Source organism: Cherax quadricarinatus, chromosome 13 (assembly GCF_038502225.1).
Source record: "Cherax quadricarinatus isolate ZL_2023a chromosome 13, ASM3850222v1, whole genome shotgun sequence".
In the NCBI taxonomy this organism is placed as follows: domain Eukaryota; kingdom Metazoa; phylum Arthropoda; class Malacostraca; order Decapoda; family Parastacidae; genus Cherax; species Cherax quadricarinatus.
Genome location: NC_091304.1, coordinates 18287870 through 18307860, shown reverse-complemented (window position 1 = coordinate 18307860; position 19991 = coordinate 18287870). Strand labels below are relative to the sequence as shown.

Here is a 19991-nt window from a genome sequence, read left to right as displayed (position 1 = left end):
TACATAAACACAGATCAGAGGAATGAAGGATGGCACATCAACACAGAGAAGAGGAATGAAGGATGGTACGTCAACACAGAGCAGAGGGATGAAGGATGGTACATCAACACAGAGCAGAGGGATGAAGGATGGTACATAAACACAGATCAGAGGAATGAAGGATGGCACATCAACACAGAGCAGAGGAATGAAGGATGGTACATCAATACAGAGAAGAGGAATGAAGGATGGTACATCAACACAGAGAAGAGGAATGAAGGATGGTACATCAACACAGCAGAGGAATGAAGGATGGCACATCAACACAGAGAAGAGGAATGAAGGATGGTACATCAACACAGCAGAGGAATGAAGGATGGCACATCAACACAGACCGGAGGAATGAAGGATGGCACATCAACACAGAGAAGAGGAATGAAGGATGGTACATCAACACAGCAGAGGAATGAAGGATGGCACATCAACACAGAGCAGAGGAACCAAGAATGAAGGTAAACGAGCACAGAGGAAAGGAACGAAGAATTATGGTAAACCAGCAGAGAAGAGAGGAACGAAGGAGGATGGAATAAAGCAGAGAACAGAATGACAAAAAAAGAAAGTACACCAGTAAAGAACAAAGGAACTCTAGTTCTGAACGAGGATACAGTAGATAAGAGTCAAGGAAACATGGGTCACCACTAATACAACTTAAATTTACAAAGGTCATGAGAAATGTGGCTCACGAACACGGACACAAACATGCCCATAACAAGAAAGGGAAAAATAAGGTACGACAATCCTCGGCAATCTTAAACTGGCAGTAAACTTAACAAAACGCATGCCAAAATGCAAAGTAAACGAAACTAATAACGGGGCATTAAAACTTGCAGAATATATCAAAAGAAATGATAAAAATGTGTAACAATTAACAATGAAACCTTAATAATATAAATGAATTTAAACCAAATACTTGGTGCAACAATTTACAAAAAAAAAGAGTATTACAAATGTGCCACAAACGAAGTCAAACAATACAGGATTCTCAAAGAGGAAAAAAAAGAGCACAAACAGGCGTGGGATAAGCGAGCGGGAGAGAGAGCTTAATACCAGGGCAATTAGGTTCCACTTCAAGTGTTCCAATTAACGTGCAGACAAGAGCGGGGAGTGTAGTGACAGGTGAGAGGGAATAATGATCCTAGAGTGCACAGGTGTTCCTGGAGGAATAGGAAAGGAAGGGAAGATGGGCAGGAAACAGATAGGAGATGGAAAAGTTAGACGAGGGGGGGGGGGACGGAGAAAGATGCAGTGGTGGAGAAGGAAAGAGCATAAGACTGGGGAAGGAGGGCAGATAGCTGTGCAACCTAATCACGCATACACACTGTAACCCTCTCAACCCCCCCTCCCACACACACACCTCGACAGAAACTCCAATTCTCCTGGTTGATGGCATGAAACCAGTTTGATGAGCAGTGTCTGCCCAAGACTCACTGGCGTCCCTATCATCAGTGTTTAAGCAAGTTAACAGGAAAGTAGACCCAAGCATCACTACCCAGTTCCTCTTCTGTGTTTGTCATGAAAAAAAAAAACGGAGCTAAATCATCGAAACATTATACTGGTAATTAAAATACTGTAGATACACGTCACAGCACGCTAACCTCCTCCCTCCCCACCACAAAAAAAAACTCACATCAATCATATCAATGGCGGTATGTACCAGCAAGCACGTTAATAAGACACAATGTGTGGTTTATGGCGTTTTAACGAGAGGACGTTTCGACCACTAGAGAATTTAACATTTTCCTGGTGGATGAGAAGTCTTCTAAATAAAACGCCATCAACCGTATATTGTTTTATTAACGTCATCATTCCACTCATCCCCGCCAGCAGGAATAAAAACAGCATACTCCAGAACTCTGAAAGCCAATTGAGACACTAGTCAGGCTATTGAATTGTCTCGTAGCACCACCAGATTGTATCGTATCAGAGCGGGTGCTCCCCGGAGCGACGAGTCCACACTAGACAGCTAAACCTCCAGAATTCGCTTCGCAGCAACGAAATCCAACAACACTTCACCCGGCATGAGCAACTTAAATCTACTTTTGAGAACTAGAACTTAATGCCTATTATTGCTGAGGAAAAGAGGGAAAAGGAGTGGAGAGGAGGGAAAAGGAGGGAAGAGGGAGACCAAGAAGGGAAGAATGTAATCTGATTGCCGAACATGTAAATAGAATTCTGACCAATCCAGCTACAAACATAAGTAGAACTGACCTTCCTTTCCTTGGATCGAACTTGACTGCCTCCTATTACCCCTATGGTTTAGCGCTCCTTCCATGAATATAAACTCATTATATAGTGGAGTTACAAAGCTAACAATACCAAGGGGTATAAGGCGTATGGAAGGAATAATAGATAGACGAGCTATAAAACATTGGGGGGAAAAAGAATTGTGTAACTGTAGCAAATGGTGCTCTCGTACATAGAGGAAAGAATGTTGAGGGAAGGGTAAATATTAGAGTGATGTACGCTGAGGGTAATGGAACTTCTGTGAAAGGAACAAACAGTATACAATACTGGTATTACCACACTGGTGTACGTGCTCACACCAGCTATTACCACACTGGTGTACGTGCTCACACCAGCTATTGCCACACTGGTGTACGTGCTCACACCAGCTATTACCACACTGGTGTACGTGCTCACACCAGCTATTATACTGGTGTACGTGCTCACACCAGCTATTACCACACTGGTGTACGTGCTCACACCAGCTATTACCACACTGGTGTACGTGCTCACACCAGCTATTGCACTGGTGTACGTGCTCACACCAGCTATTACCACACTGGTGTACGTGCTCACACCAGCTATTACCACACTGGTGTACGTGCTCACACCAGCTATTACCACACTGGTGTATGTGCTCACACCAGCTATGCAATGACACTTATCAAACTTTGCTAGAAAATTTTTATTTGAAAGGCCGTCCTTCAAATAATATTTCGCACAGGTTCAAATTTAAAAGATACACAAAACAAAATCTTATCATCATAGATAAAATGCAAAAAAAAAAAAGAAAACCATATGAGGCAGCTTTAAAAATAAAAGAGAAACAGTCTGCTTATTAAACAAGAGCTGTTACAGTGTAACAAAACAACAGAGAATCTAACCTCAAAAGTCTTAATAAAAATGTACAATTTCAGCGATAATCGTGTCTGGCAACACTAATCTCTCGTTCTCTTCTGGAAAACGAGTATTTAAAGTAGAACGAGTCTTTAAAGTGTGTCATAAAAGAGAAACACAGAGAAAACATCAGCGTCAACATTATGTCATGGTGTCAGGTGGATCTAAAACCGATCAAATATACATAATTATTCTCTTGTTATTAACACCAACAGCGATGAAGTTTATGCTCTGAATTGATTACACAAGTGATTAACACATCGCTTATAAGCGACTGCGACTCACGGCGGAGGAAACTTCAACATTACAACATTCAACAGGTGTCTAAGTTCATTAACAAACCAGTCAATAAGTGTCCACACCGGACTACACGAAAACTCCAGCTGGTTGGTGGAGATGTCTAGCCCCGGACAAGAGTCGCAAAACGGAAAATGAATGTTATAATAAAATGAACTTGCTTGAAGTAGTGAAATAAGATCCAGTAACAAGATCACTTTCTCATTTTCTTCTGTAACCCATAATGAAATAAACGAGACACTGTCTAGCTCGATCATCCTACCAGCTGAAATATGTGGAGATTTAAATCTTGATACAACAATCACTAGCTTATTATTTCGCTTCCGAATATCTTGGACAAGAGGATAGCACTAGGATAAAACCCGGTGTCAAGATCTACGGCAAGAAGTAAGATAAGATCGGGGTAAGATTTAGGCAACGATCCATGGTACAAGACCCATTATAAGACAAGATTCAGGACAAAAACCGATTATAAGACATGATCAAGGGCAAAGTCTAGAGCCAAGACCTAAGTCAATACGTAGAGTAACACCTAAGCCAAGATCAACAAGATTCAAGAGAGTTAGAGCAAGGAATCAAAACAATGTTTACCCTTTCATATTTAATCACACGTGACAGATTACATAAATGGACTAATAATCTGTCAGAGGTGGGAAACTTCGGTAAGACAATGAAAACATCTTTAATGGCAGCTGCAAATGTTTCGATCAAATACGAGGAACTACCAAGCCTGGAAAATTAAGTGACGCTGGTTGGGAAACACAAGTGGAAGTAACAACAGACTATGTCCTACTACAGTACATCGTTACATAAGCACTATCAACAGTTATCATTTACATCAAAAGTATACAATACCGAAAGGTTGATGAAGAGAGACATATGCAACACCTGGGTATTTTTTTCTTTTCGGGGAGAGAAGCTTCGCCTGCACACAAAAAAATCTAATACAGAGAAATGTTTACGAAGACTTTTATAGTGGAGCCAGTGAAGGAAGTGGGGAGTAGCAGCAGTTGTAGAGGAGGTTACAGGTGGGCGAGGCCCACTGGTAGAAGATCGTCGTGCTCATAAGGTAAGCCAAAGGTTAGAAATAGAGTTGTAGAAAATATCACTGGTACCAAGATTCCACGGGGTTGCTGGGGCGATACATGATGTGGCAGTATATAAACAGAGACAGATTACATTATTTGACGTAGACAACATTTCCTGTGCGATGTAATATGAGGAAACATAGCTAGCTTTTGTTCCCATTATGTATCTCATATATACAAGAGTACTACAGCAGCACACGTCTAATGCACGCAGATTTATTTTATAGTAAGAAAGCGTATACAGTGCGACTGGCCGATTATTACGACCGCATACAGTGGTGTATAAAAGTAAACAGAAATAGCCTACTATCCACCTCCCCTTAACACAGCTGTGCATATAAACGGAACTGACCGATCCTCTCCCTACTCGGTGTTGTATATGACCGGGTCGACCGGACGGACACATCTAAAAATTTTTACCGTTGTACTTATTTCCAAACCTTTCAAACTGCTTTCCCATTGGCCTGTAGTATTGGCATAGCTTTTAAATTGTAAATAAGACATGGCATAGCTTTTAACTCGTAAACAAATCATGACATAGCTTTTAACGTATAAACAAATCATATCATTTATGTTGTAAACAAAATGATCATCTCGTTGCGCACTACAAACTTTTCAAAACACTAAATCCTCGCTGATGACAGGAACCATAACAACCAATCATAATAAAGAATGAAAACATTATCCCCAAATATCTCGCTCAATTAGGCCAACCCAGAGTTCAAGTCAATATAACTCTCATTAACGCAACGTTAAAGGCCAAGCTAAGAAGAAACAGTAGCATTACAGATTTTGGAATGAAATTATTCTTACCGGGACACAAAAACCTGATAATTGTATTATAATAATAATGGATGGATTAACGTGCATGCAGAAACTGCTTGCTGGCTTTCCTGAGAGGTATACAGCACATCTTAGTAACGCCACCAGAAAACAGTTCCAAAATAAGCAGAGAGACTTATCCCCGAGGCATGAGGACGGGTTGGCAGGGTGGGTGGGTTTGCATGGTAGGTGGGTTGGCAGGGTAGGTGGGTTGGCGGGTGGGTAGGTAGAGTGGCGGCAGGTAGTGCTTCTCCCTGGTGTGGCTGCCGCCTTCGTTAGCTGTGTATAATGACCCGACCTCCCGAGGGACACACCCTAAATGCTAAAGAAAAGATGTAAAGAAGGAATCTCATATGAGGCTCCGTGTACACTTACCCACTCTAGGGCGCGTGCGCGCTATCTTGCCTACTTGCTATCCTGCTGTCTCGGGCTCTCCCCCCACTTTCCCTTTGCCCCTCCCTCTAGCCTTCCCCTCTCTCTTTTCCTTTCCCTTTCTCCCTGTCTGTTCCCTCTCTTTCAGTCTGTCCTCCGAGTATCTTGTATGTCGTGATCATATTTCCCCTGGTTCTCTTAACCGAGAAATTTAGTTTTAGTATTTCTTCGTTGATCAGTCCTCTCAGCCTGTGTACTACTGTATCTTCCTACCTTCCTGCAGGGTATTCCGGGAATCAACGCCACCCCGACCAGGCCTTCTGGTGGATCAGGGCCTGATCAACGAGGCTGTTACTGCTGGCCGCACGCAGTCCAACATACGAACCACAGCCCGAATCCGGCACCGACTTTAGGTATCTGTCCAGCTCCCTCTTGAAGACAACCAGGGGTCTACTGGTAATGCCCCTTATTGCTGGTGGGACGCTGTTGAACAGTCTTGGGCCCCGGACACTTATTGTATTTTCTCTTAGTGTACTAATGGCGCCCCTAATTTTCACAGGGGGTATGTTACATCGCCTGCTTTCTGGACATGTTTCGTGCATGCTGTATACTATATGACAGGTCTGGTATACCTCAAGTACCCGGATCTGAAGAACTCTTTACTGAAGTACCGGAATGTCGTTCTTAAGTGAGCATTCGCTGACCTAGTTAATCGGCTGACATGAACCTCCAATGATGTTTGGGGAAGGAGGAAGGATGAAAAAAATAAGTCTGTGATTTACTCGTGAACTGTTTTGATAATTTTCCTACTCCGGAGGCTCGGTCATCGGCTAGACCTCCATGATTGCCTGTTTAACCAGGCTGATGCTATTAGGATGGGCAAAAAATAATAATAACCAAGTAAGTTAAGATCGGAGATGATGCTTGCTGGTAATGTCAGGTAATGGTTAATAGGTGGAGGAGGGAGTGAGTGGAAGACATGTTTTTAATAATGGGTCATACAAGTGCTTATGCTAACTTCAGCTGGAATCTACGGGTGACCAACTTCATAAAACAGCTAATAGGGATGAAGGGAAGGGAAGATGAAGATAGGGATGGAGAGAGAGAGGAAATATTGACAGATGAAGGGAGGGGGAGGAAAGAAGCGAAGGGAGTGAGGGGGAAGAGGAAAGAGATGAGCGAAGTGAGAGGCGAAAGAGGTGATAGGAGCGAGAGGTCACATGAAGAGATAATGGAGGGGAAGGGGATGAAATGAGGGGAGGGGAGGAGTTGAAACGGACGGAAAATGGAAAGAAGACAAATTTGGAACATGATTTTAATGGGTGATTGTGGCTAATGGTTGTAAATGAATGGGTGAATGAGGGTGCTCTCTGTTATGGTAAGGCAGCTGCATGGTATGTAATGGTTTCCATGAATGGGCGAATGAGGGTGCTCTCTGTTATGGTGAGGCAGCTGCATGGTATGTAATGGTTCCCATGAATGGGTGAATGAGGGTGCTCTCTGTTACGGTGAGGCAGCTGCATGGTATGTAATGGTTTCCATGAATGGGTGAATGAGGGTGCTGTTATGGTGAGGCAGCTGCATGGTATGTAATGGATTCCATGAATGGGTGAATGAGGGTGCTCTCTGTTATGGTGAGGCAGCTGCATGGTATGTAATGGTTTCCATGAATGGGTGAATGAGGGTGCTCTCTGTTATGGTGAGGCAGCTGCATGGTATGTAATGGTTTCCATGAATGGGTGAATGAGGGTGCTCTCTGTTATGGTGAGGCAGCTGCATGGTATGTAATGGTTTCCATGAATGGGTAAATGAGGGTGCTCTCTGTTATGGTGAGGCAGCTGCATGGTATGTAATGGTTTCCATGAATGGGTAAATGAGGGTGCTCTCTGTTATGGTGAGGCAGCTGCATGGTATGTAATGGTTTCCATGAATGGGTAAATGAGGGTGCTCTCTGTTATGGTGAGGCAGCTGCATGGTATGTAATCGGTAGCTTCTGGTTATGAGCGGATTTTTCAGGTAGTTTTCGTAATTATTGGTAATGGGTGGAGGACCCGGTGGATGAAGAAGTGTGTGTGTGTGTGTGTGTGTGTGTGTGTGTGTGTGTGTGTGTGTGTGTGTGTGTGTGTGTGTGTGTGTGTGTGTGTGTGTGTGTGTGTGTGCGTGTGTGTACTCACCTAGTTGAGGTTGCAGGGGTTGAGTCCAAGCTCCTGGCCCCGCCTCTTCACTGGTCGCTACTAGGTCACTCTCCCTGAACCATGAGCTTTATCGTACCTCTGTGTGTGTGTGCGCGTGTGTGCGTGTGTGTGCGTGTGTGCGTGTGGGTGTGTGTGTGTGTGTGTGTGTGTGTGTGTGTGTGTGTGTGTGTGTACTCACCTATTTGTGGTTGCAGGGGTCGAGTCTTAGCTTCTGGCCCCGTGTGTGTGTGTGTGTGTGTGTGTGTGTGTGTGTGTGTGTGTGTGTGAGAGAGCGTGAAGCAAGTTTCTATACCAGAAGACGGGCAGAAAGCAGCAGCTTCACTCTGGCTGTACCCTTCTCCAGAACATCACTTCATCTGAGATCATTTATCCCCAGGATGACTCGAGTCTGGAACACATTCGCACAGCATTATGATGTCAACGAGATAAAGTCAGTTAACATAAGAACGATGGAACACTGCAGAAGGCCTACTGGCCCATGCGAGGCAGGTCCAAGTCTCCTACCGGCTTAAGCCAATGCACCCAACCTAGTCAGGTCAGGTCACATTGACTTAAGGGAGGAACACGGCAACCGACCTGGTAGCACAAGCTATCAGGTCCAATTCACACCCACCCACATCCACTCATGTATTTATCCAACCTATTTTTAAAGCTACACAACGTTCTGGCCTCTATAACTGTACTTGGGAGTTTGTTCCACTCATCCACAACTCTATTACCAAACCAGTACTTTCCTATATCCTTCCTGAATCTGAATTTTTCCAACTTAAAACCATTGCTGCGAGTCCTGTCTAGGCTAGATATTTTCAGCACACTATTTACATCCCATTTATTTATTCCTGTCTTCCATTTATACACCTCAATCATATCCCCCCTAATTCTACGTCTTTCTAGAGAGTGCAGATTCAGGGCCTTCAGTCTATCCTCATAGGGAAGGTTTCTGATACATGGGATCAACTTTGTCTCCTCCTTTGTACATTTTCCAGAGCATTTATATCCATTCTGTAATACGGTGACCAAAACTGTGCAGCATAATCTAAATGAGGCCTAACCAAGGATGTATAGAGTTGAAGAACAACCTGAGGACTCCTATTATTTATGCTTCTTGATATGAAGCCAAGGATTCTATTAACTTTATTGCGAACTTATGCACTGTTGTCTTGGTTTCAGATTACTGCTAACCAGAACTCCTAAATCTTTTTCGCAATCCGTAATATTAAGATCTACATTTAGTTTATGTGTGGCATGGTTATTGTCCTGTCCAACATTTAGAACTTTGCATTTGTCTATATTAAACTGCATCTGCCACTTCTCCGACCACTGCATCAGTCTATTCAAATCTTCCTGGAGTGCTCGAATGTCCTCGTCAGAATGAATTCGACGGCCTATTTTGGTGTCATCGGCAAACTTGCCGATGTCGCTCTTTATGCCCTCATCTATGTCGTTTATGTGGAACACCGCTCGTGACGCTTCCCCACTCTGATTTCTCCCCAGACGAAAATGCTGGCCCACAGATGGCTCCAACTTCATCCTGTTCCTTTCTTGTATCTTTCATAACAATAAAAATGCTTTCAAATGAGCTGATGTAGGTCACAGCTCTTAGTTTGTCAATAAAGTTAGGAATCCTTAACCTGTAAATAGTTAGTCAATAAAGCTAGGAATCCTTAACCTAACCTTGTCAAACCCTGTGTAAAAGAGAGAGAGAGAGAGAGAGAGAGAGAGAGAAAGAGAGAGAGAGAGCGTAAATGCCAGCCGCTCTCAGACAACTATATCAACCTGTGAAAAATGATGGCAGGTTGCATTTGCTTCTGAGAATACGCAAATAATGAGTAATCTCTAGACATGCAGTGAGTTTAATATTAGAGACTCGGTGAGAATGAACAGAAGTTGGTTAAAGACAGGCGATGTAGTAGATATTCTAATCAGAACTCCATGAAGAATCATCTGGCAATTTTTGCAAACAAAGCAGCCAAGAAGCTAACAGCACTAAGGCGTATCTCGCACTTGCTGGAAAACAGACTGTACGGGGAGCAAGTGCGCTCTCACCCGGAGTATGCACCATCTTCAAAAACTGTCTTCTCCTCTCTCCTTCCAAAGTTTTATCTAATACTGGAAAGGATAGAAAACCGCGCACGACGACTTATCTCTCGCCTGGTCCAACCTGGATGGATCTGTCATTTCAGTAAAGCTTTCAGCACCGGAGAGATGTGGGCGGCTTTACTGTTATGTACAAGACTTATGTTATAACTTGCTTTCACTTCACGGACAGCAAAAAGACATCTATACCACAAGACGGGCAGGAAAAAGCAATTATATTGTGATTCTATCCTTCTCAAGAGCATCTCACTCCTCAAGTAATTAGTCTTAAAAATATTCACAGAACACAAAAACTAATGAACTAAAGCCAATTGAACACATGAAATCTGCTCCAACAACTTCATCTTGTTTCCTATTTGTACATCTCAAAACAAAGACTGAACAGAGAAAATGCTGGGGAAAAGCTTGTAAATGAGCTGAAATAAGTAACAGCTCTTAGCTTGTAAATATAGGAGGAAACTATTAACTTAAACCTGTAAAACTCCTAGATTGAGAGGGAGGGTGAGAAAGGTTGGAGAGGAAAAGGGAAAGGGAGAGGGAGAGGGAAAGGGAGAGGGAAGGGGAAGGCAGATAGATAGATATAGATAGATAGCTAGAGAGAGAGAGAGAGAGAGAGAGAGAGAGAGAGAGAGAGAGAGAGAGAGAGAGAGAGAGAGAGAGAGAGAGAGAGAGAGAGAGAGAGAGAGAGAGAAACCACTGCACCCTGCATAAAAATATACTATCCGGTGTGCACTAACAAAAATAATGATCTCGCCGGATATTTTTACCAACCATCCTTCTCTCATAAGCCCTCCCTTCCCACCACAAAAATGTATCAAATATTATTTATATATGGAATAATTTAGGGCATCAGGGCTACAGCTGGGACACTGAGGGATTTGTGGGAGGGAACACTTCCCTCAGTACCATTCTGGGAATGTACATCCTCTACCTAGTCAACCAGGTTTTTGGGAATGTACATCCTCTACCTAGCCAACCAGGTTTTGTTTAAGTCGAATGCTAAAATGTTAGCTTTATGGCATTGCTAACACTTGCTCACTTATCCCCCACCCCCTCTCCCTCTCTCTCTCTCTCTCTCTCTCTTAGTTAATGAATTTTAATTATGGAGTCCGCTGAAATTGTGAATTTTTAACATGATTAAAACATATTTTTGGGATGAGAGGATTCATACGAAAGGTTATAGTGTATTTGCAAGGTACCACGTTAAAGGTTCTAGTGTATTTGCAAGATACCATGTTAAAGGTTCTAGTGTATTTGCAAGGTACCATGTTAAAGGTTCTAGTGTATTTGCAAAGTACCACGTTAAAGGTTCTAGTGTATTTGCAAGGTACCATGTTAAAGGTTCTAGTGTATTTGCAAGATACCATGTTAAAGGTTCTAGTGTATTTGCAAGGTACCATGTTAAAGGTTCTAGTGTATTTGCAAGGTACCACGTTAAAGGTTCTAGTGTATTTGCAAGATACCATGTTAAAGGTTCTAGTGTATTTGCAAGGTACCATGTTAAAGGTTCTAGTGTATTTGCAAAGTACCACGTTAAAGGTTCTAGTGTATTTGCAAGGTACCACGATAAAGGTTCTAGTGTATTTGCAAGGTACCACGTTAAAGGTTCTAGTGTATTTGCAAGGTACCACGTTAAAGGTTCTAGTGTATTTGCAAGGTACCACGTTAAAGGCTCTAGTGTATTTGCAAGGTACCATGTTAAAGGTTCTAGTGTATTTGCAAGGTACCATGCTAAAGGTTCTAGTGTATTTGCAAGGTACCATGCTAAAGGTTCTAGTGTATTTGCAAGGTACCACATTAAAAGTTCTAGTGTACTTGCAAGGTACCACGTTAAAGGTTCTAGTGCATTTGCAAGGTACCACGTTAAAGGTTCTAGTGTATTTACAAAGTACCACGTTAAAGGTTCTAGTGTATTTGCAAGGTACCACGTTAAAGGTTCTAGTGTATTTGCAAGGTACCACGTTAAAGGTTCTAGTGTATTTGCAAGATACCATGTTATAGGTTCTAGTGAATTTGCAAGGTACCACGTTAAAGGTTCTAGTGTATTTGCAAGGTACCATGTTAAAGGTTCTAGTATATTTGCAAGGTACCACGTTAAAGGTTCTAGTGTATTTGCAAGGTACCATGTTAAAGGTTCTAGTATATTTGCAAGGTACCACGTTAAAGGTTCTAGTGTATTTGCAAGGTACCATGCTGAAGGTTCTAGTGTATTTGCAAGGTACCATGCTAGATCCTCTAATGTATTTGCAAGGTACTATGCTAAAGCTTCAAGTGTATGTGCAAGGTACTATGTTAAAGGTTCTAGTGTATTTGCAAGGTACCATGTTAAAGGTTCTAGTGTATTTGCAAGGTACCATGTTAAAGGTTCTAGTGTATTTGCAAGGTACCATATTAAAGGTTCTAGTGTATTTGCAAGGTACCATGTTAAAGGTTCTAGTGTATTTGCAAGGTACTATGTTAAAGGTTCTAATGTATTTGCAAGGTACCATGCTAAAGGTTCTAGTGTATTTGTAAGGTACCATGCTAAAGGTTCTAGTATTTGCAAGGTACTATGTTAAAGGTTCTAGTGTATTTGCAAGGTACCATGCTAAAAGTTCTATTATTTGTAAGGTACCATGCTAAAGGTTCTAGTATTTGCAAGGTACTATGTTAAAGGTTCTAGTGTATTTGCAAGGTACCATGCTAAAAGTTCTATTATTTGTAAGGTACCATGCTAAAGGTTCTAGTATTTGCAAGGTACTATGTTAAAGGTTCTAGTGTATTTGCAAGGTACCATGCTAAAAGTTCTATTATTTGTAAGGTACCATGCTAAAGGTTCTAGCATTTGCAAGGCACCATGCTAAAGGTTCTAGTGTATTTGAAAGGTAGATTTAATTTATTCTAGTAAGATAGTCGTGCCTTTCACAAGTGCTGAAAATAATATACCTGTAAGTCTCACTATGAATTCAATTATGAATGAAAATTTAAAAAATCTCAGTGTACTTTTTTAATGGTGAGAAATAACTTTACTTTGAAGTTTATGGGAAATGAAACGCATATCGTGTATCAAAACAATGAATATCTCACCACAAGGTAGCACTGCCTGACGTCCGGTCAAAATACAGCTGGGGTAAATCACCACAAGGTGAAGTACCCCAACTGTAGCACTGCCTGACGTCCGGTCAAAATACAGCTGGGGTAAATCACCACAAGGTGAAGTACCCCAACTGTACACCATGCAACAGTGACCGTACACAGGCACACCATGCAACAGTGACCGTCCACAGGCACACCATGCAACAGTGACCGTACACAGGCACACCAAGCAACAGTGACCGTCCACAGGCACACCAAGCAACAGTGACCGTCCACAGGCACACCATGCAACAGTGACCGTACACAGGCACACCAAGCAACAGTGACCGTACACAGGCACACCATGCAACAGTGACCGTACACATGCACACCATGCAACAGTGACCGTACACAGGCACACCATGCAACAGTGACCGTACACAGGCACACCATGCAACAGTGACCGTACACAGGCACACCATGCAACAGTGACCGTACACAGGCACACCATGCAACAGTGACCGTACATAGGCACACCAAGCAACAGTGACCGTCCACAGGCACACCAAGCAACAGTGACCGTACACAGGCACACCATGCAACAGTGACCGTACACATGCACACCATGCAACAGTGACCGTACACAGGCACACCATGCAACAGTGACCGTACACAGGCACACCATGCAACAGTGACCGTACACAGGCACACCAAGCAACAGTGACCGTCCACAGGCACACCATGCAACAGTGACCGTACACAGGCACACCATGCAACAGTGACCATACACAGGCACACCAAGCAACAGTAACCGTCCACAGGCACACCAAGCAACAGTGACCGTCCACAGGCACACCATGCAACAGTAACCGTACACAGGCACACCATGCAACAGTGACCATACACAGGCACACCAAGCAACAGTGACCGTCCACAGGCACACCATGTAACAGTGACCGTACACAGGCACACCATGCAACAGTGACCGTACACAGGCACACCATGCAACAGTGACCGTCCACAGGCACACCAAGCAACAGTGACCGTCCACAGGCACACCATGCAACAGTGACCGTACACAGGCACACCATGCAACAGTGACCGTCCACAGGCACACCAAGCAACAGTGACCGTCCACAGGCACACCAAGCAACAGTGACCGTCCACAGGCACACCATGCAACAGTAACCGTACACAGGCACACCATGTAACAGTGACCATACACAGGCACACCAAGCAACAGTGACCGTCCACAGGCACACCATGCAACAGTGACCGTCCACAGGCACACCATGCAACAGTGACCGTACACAGGCACACCATGCAACAGTGACCGTCCACAGGCACACCATGCAACAGTGACCGTCCACAGGCACACCATGCAAAAGTGGTCATCCACTGCAAACTGAGATAAATAATAATACAATCATGGTGGGTGCCAAACAGAGAATGTCTGCATATTTATAATGTCAGGAGCGATGAATATTATATTGCTTAATGGACGACATAGGTAGCTGGCTACATAAGAGATCTAGAATGCTTAGTAACGTTGATTCATTCTCTCTCGTCGTTATTCTCAACTATCAATCCTTCACCTCAACCCTCATCCTTCCATTCCTTTTCCATCATGTGTAACTCTCTCACCCTTTTATTTTATTGGTATCATATGCTGGTTTATATCCCTTCTCTAGGATCATCTTGCTTTTCCTCTAACCCTTTCCCTATTCTTCCTGTCTCTTCCTCCCTCGCCCTGCCAATCCTCTATTCTCTCTGGCCCGGCGGACACTTCCCTTTGTTATTCTGCCTCAGCTGATCCCCCTCTCGCTAGCTTATTGTTAGCGTCGAGGTAATTATGCCCATTCAATGGAGTGTGGCTAATTGACAAACAATATCGTCGATACGTCACTGGCTGGGCCGCGTCATCGTCCTCGTCAGCTCAATCCTCAGAAGCGTCGCACGCCAACAGCCTCGTTAGGGTAGTTTGTGCCCACACCAGTTGCCTTGTTAATATTTTAGTTAGGCGGCACACCATAGTCCTTCCGGTAAATTTCGTAATTTTACCTTGATACATTGTAGTTTATGTAAGTCTTATCATTAAATTCACTGAAAAGAGATAAACCCGTTGCAGGTCACACAGCACCTAGGAAATGGAAGGTAATTTATCAGCTTTGATCCGGACCAAGTCACCTTCACCAGGGTTACAAACTTGTGTCTTTCACGAGTAGTAAATACTGCACACTTGTAGAGTCATTCAAAACAAACACCAACATCGTCGACCTGAAGGGTGCTGCAAGTCTTATTCCTGAACCACCGCCACTGAAGTTCCAGCAACAAAGTTATTACTGCAGGTATAATTATAGTTACAGCAACGATGGTGTTGCTGGCTGACACATTAAATGTGTATTATGTACCTTCGACATCATCCTAACTGCGTCAATCTTGTACGTTTTATTGGTGGCTGAAGAAACCTTGTAACACACTCCGTCACAACACAAGAAGTCGGATCAGGTTAGGACATGGTTATGTCAGGTCAAGCTTGTTTTTCAACATTAACTCTCTCACGTTTCCAGGACACGCAATTACAATCACCCACATTTCCAGGACACAATCACTCACGCTTCCAGCACATGTAATTACAATCACTCACGTTTCCAGGACACCCAAATTACTATCACTCACGTTTTCAGGACAGGCAATTACAATCACTCATCTCCAGGACACACAATCACTATCACTCATCCCCAGGACACACAGTCACAATCACTCTAGCCTCCAGGATACAATCTTTACTAACATGGTTTTTACAAACATATAATAGATTAATTTACCTCGCAATATTGAACAACAGAAGAATCGGTTCAAATTACATTAAATACGAAATGAGTAAAATGCGTTAAAGTCAGGAATGAGTGAATGAGAAAAACTTCCAAACAATCCTATGACAGACACACCTTGCATGAGCGGTGCAACAATGCCAGGGTGTTAGTTATTATTGGTCAAAGGAACTTGTCTATAGACACGTTTTTGGTGAGTGAGAGAGAGAGAGAGAGAGAGAGAGAGAGAGAGAGAGAGAGAGAGAGAGAGAGAGAGAGAGAGAGAGACATTGGCATGAGTGTCAGCCAGAGAGAAGCAGAGGGGCTCCGAGGAAGACTTTGCCAGGATTGATGAAAAATCCCCGTCTTGATGGCCTCCCCTCCTTGGGTAATGACAACGCCCCACTACACGCGTTCGCGTGCGCACACACGCAGGATGAATGCTAGTTCAAATGGTGGCAGAGGCAAACACCATACACAGCTTCAAGAGCGGATGTGATCGGGCACTGGCGACAAGAAATTATTACAATCGATAAATTAAAGTTACGAGACGAGGCCAAGAACTATGATTTAACCTCTGCAAACACAACTAGGCGAATACACACACACACACACACACACACACACACACACACACACACACAACATACTAAATACCAAAGACAAGATACCTGCACAGCTTTGCTCATACAGCAGCAAAGAGGTTATTAGAAAGAAATACTTAAACCATGAACACCCAAATTAACCACAAACAGACTACGAATTACTACTCCAGTGCAAAGACTGACACCATACGAGGTTTTACAAATAAATATAAGAACCCAACTGTGAGAGTCGATGGAAGACAGAGAAGTGGGAGCCAGGAGCTGCTGTGTGCTCGCTGAGCAAATATTTTTTGTCATGACCAGTATAAGCAGTACATTAATACAACCACCAGTACTACTATTACTACTACTACAGCTACCATTACTGCTACTACTACTGTTACTAATACTACCACTATTATTTTACAACTACCACTACTAGTAATCATAATAATAGATATTAAGTGGTAAGTACAGTACCCACACTCTATATGAAGGAGGTGGGTATTTAAATTTAGAATTATGATGATTGCGCGCATGTAAGTAGCCAGAGCAGTGAAATAATAATAATAATAATAATAATAATAATAATAATAATAATAATAATAATAATAAATTAAAATTCTTCTTGCAATCGTTGTTGTTTTTATGTTATTGGTGTATTTATTTTAGTTATTTCATCATAGGGATAGTAAGAATGGAGTGGGAAAACACTGGGGGTAGGACAGACAAAACGAAAAAAAATAAGAAGAGAGAAGAAAGAAATGTTAAGTAGCCTGACCAGTTTTTATGAGTCTGAAGAGAGTGGTTTTTGTCACACAGTGACGAGTGTATACTGACCTGGAAATCTTCCAAGTTTTTTTTTGTAATCAATATTACTTTACACTGGAAATTTTCAACAAATGATATTTGCCCATTTTTAAATTGATTTAATTTGTTCCCCGCAGCGAGGGCTTAAAAACTCGCTCACATTTCACATTTTACCAGCATTAATTCAATTTCACGCACATACATTTGCACATATGTAAATGAACACAAATAACTATGACTAACTTTACGCCCGCATGAGAGTTCGGATGGACAAAGGGAGACGAAGAGACATGAACAGAAACATGGAATAACATAACATACATGGGAGGATGAACACACACACACACACATACACACGTACAAACATGGACGGATAGATAGAAGGAACACATAATGATGCTCGGATTAAGTCACTAGTGTAATTATGAGAGAACACAAAGTACAAATGGAAGTCCAAACAAACATAGGCATACGGACAGAACGACAGAGAAGCACGAAAAACAGTAGTTTCTCACTTTCTCGAACTTAACAGCATGAAGGAGGAGGACCTGTAGAGGAGCGGACCCAACTCTAGGCATCGACTACACGAAGGTCATAAAGGCAGCATGTCATCTGTTCACTAACAATGAAGAAAAACTTTAATCTCTAAAATACAGATTAAAGTAAACTCTCAGCGATATATATATATATATATATATATATATATATATATATATATATATATATATATATATATATATATATATGCACACACACACACAGACAGACACCTCTCAGCGTATATACAATGAGACAGACACCTCTCAGAGCATTTATCCTACGAGTCAGCGTCTTTGTCTACAGTGTCCTTAACAGCTGTACTGAAAGTGATCCAGGGCAAAATGACTGCCTGTGGTGCCACCGCATTACATTATTATTGTCTTCCTGAATAATAATTATAATAATAATAATTTTCTAGATCAAAAATAACTACAGCTGCAGTGTTAACCAGCCAATCTATGGCACACTGTTGTTCCTTTAAGGTGGTAGCAGAGTACAAGTTTAACAAGAGAGCAGCTTCCTTGGTGCGTGTCTGTGATGAGGCGAGCGTTCACCGCTAAATCCTTGCTTGTAATAGAATAGCAAAACAAGCTTTACATGGCTTACTGGAGCTTAGGGAGCTTCCACGCGGAGGCTTCCTCGCTTCAGACACTAAGTTATGCTTCGACACAGTGAGGTTTCCAGACCAGACATACACTGAGGTATCTTGAAACACTCTGTAAGGCTTCAGACCAAATACAATAAGACTTACTGACCAGATAAAGTATGACTATCAGATTAGATACAGTATGGCTTTCAGATTAGATACAGCAAAGTTTCAGTGCCATATATACTGAGGCTTCCAAATCAAATACAATAAGGTTTCCAGACCAAATGCAGCGGGGCATCCAGAGACACTCAGGCTTCCTGTCCAGACTCAAGACAAGCTTGTGAAGTAGTGGCCAACAAAGTAATCCCAAGAAACTCTGGGTAGATATGGCAACAACTCGCTGTGTTTGAGAGATCAGTCTTTCTCTATATACAATTCAAGTGAGTTTTTCTATTGGTCTATCGAGACCTAGTGTTCAGTTTTCCTACTATATAGAGCAATGTGCTGACACTATCTATAATCAATACGCCGTTCATTTTATACTGTCAGCTATCTATGTAGAATATGTGTCATAGTATGTGACAGTATGGCACTGTTTTCTATACAGACATCTTGCTGATGGTCACCAACTTCTATCTGGTGCTGCAGGAAGTAGAGTCACTTTTTTTAGGGTCAATCAGGTTTGAGTCTCGCAAGGAACCCTGAGACTGAATGTTCATTAATTTCCCAATCGTTTCGCCGGTGTAGTGACATCCTAAAATCGTGAGATCATTCTCAACAATCCACTCACCACTAGTGCTTCCAGAGCTGGATTAGTATTTGCTGGAAAATAATCTCCGCTCCATCCTTATAGGGAATCGATGCTGCAGGCGGTAGACTTTGTGTTTCTAATGTAAATATACCGAACCTCAAGTCTCGCAAGATGTCATTAGACTAAATATGTGTATGCGCGCGTGTGTGTTAGTTACCATTTTGTCCTAGGCACATGTCGACTAGACACTAGGCCTGTTGTACGTGTGTGTATCTGCGTGTGTGTGTCTGTGTGTCTGCGTGTGTATGTGTGTGTGTGTGTGTGTGTGTGTGTGTGTGTGTGTGTGTGTGTGTGTGTGTGTGTGTGTGTGTGTGTGTGTGTGTGTGTGTGTGTGTGTGTGTGTGTACTCACCTAGTTGTGGTTGCAGGGAACGATTCACATCTCCTGGCTCCTCCTCTTCACTGGTTGCTATTAGGTTCACTCTCTCCCTGCTCCATGAGCTTCATCATACCTCTTCTTAAAGCTATGTATGGATCCTGCTTCAACTACATCACTCTCCAGACTATTCCACTTCCTGACAACTTTATGACTGAAGAAATATTTCCTAACATCTCTGTGATTCATAAGCCTTCAATTTCCAATTGTCACCCCTTGATGCTGTGTCCCATCTCTGAAGCATCCTGTAGCTATCCACCTTGACAATTCCTCTGAGTATTTTATACATCGTTATCATGTCCCCCCTATCCTCCAGAGCCGTCAGGTAGATTTCTCTTAACCTCTCCTTGTAGGACATGCCTCTTAGCTCCGGGACTAGCCTTGT

The 19991-nt window shown here is 42.6% G+C and overlaps 1 protein-coding gene and 1 long non-coding RNA gene across 11 annotated transcripts in view; both read right to left on the bottom strand.

The window, feature by feature from the left end:
• LOC128688693 (uncharacterized) overlaps positions 1-19382 on the bottom strand; it is a 142573-nt gene extending 123191 nt beyond the window's left edge. The window contains exon 1 of the long non-coding RNA XR_008407042.2: positions 18438-19382. This is a non-coding gene — a long non-coding RNA (uncharacterized lncRNA). The remainder of the gene's footprint in view (positions 1-18437) is intronic.
• The window catches only part of LOC128688508 (utrophin), a gene marked incomplete at its 5' end in the record, with an annotated part of 1206544 nt that overhangs the window by 781553 nt on the left and 405000 nt on the right, over positions 1-19991 (bottom strand).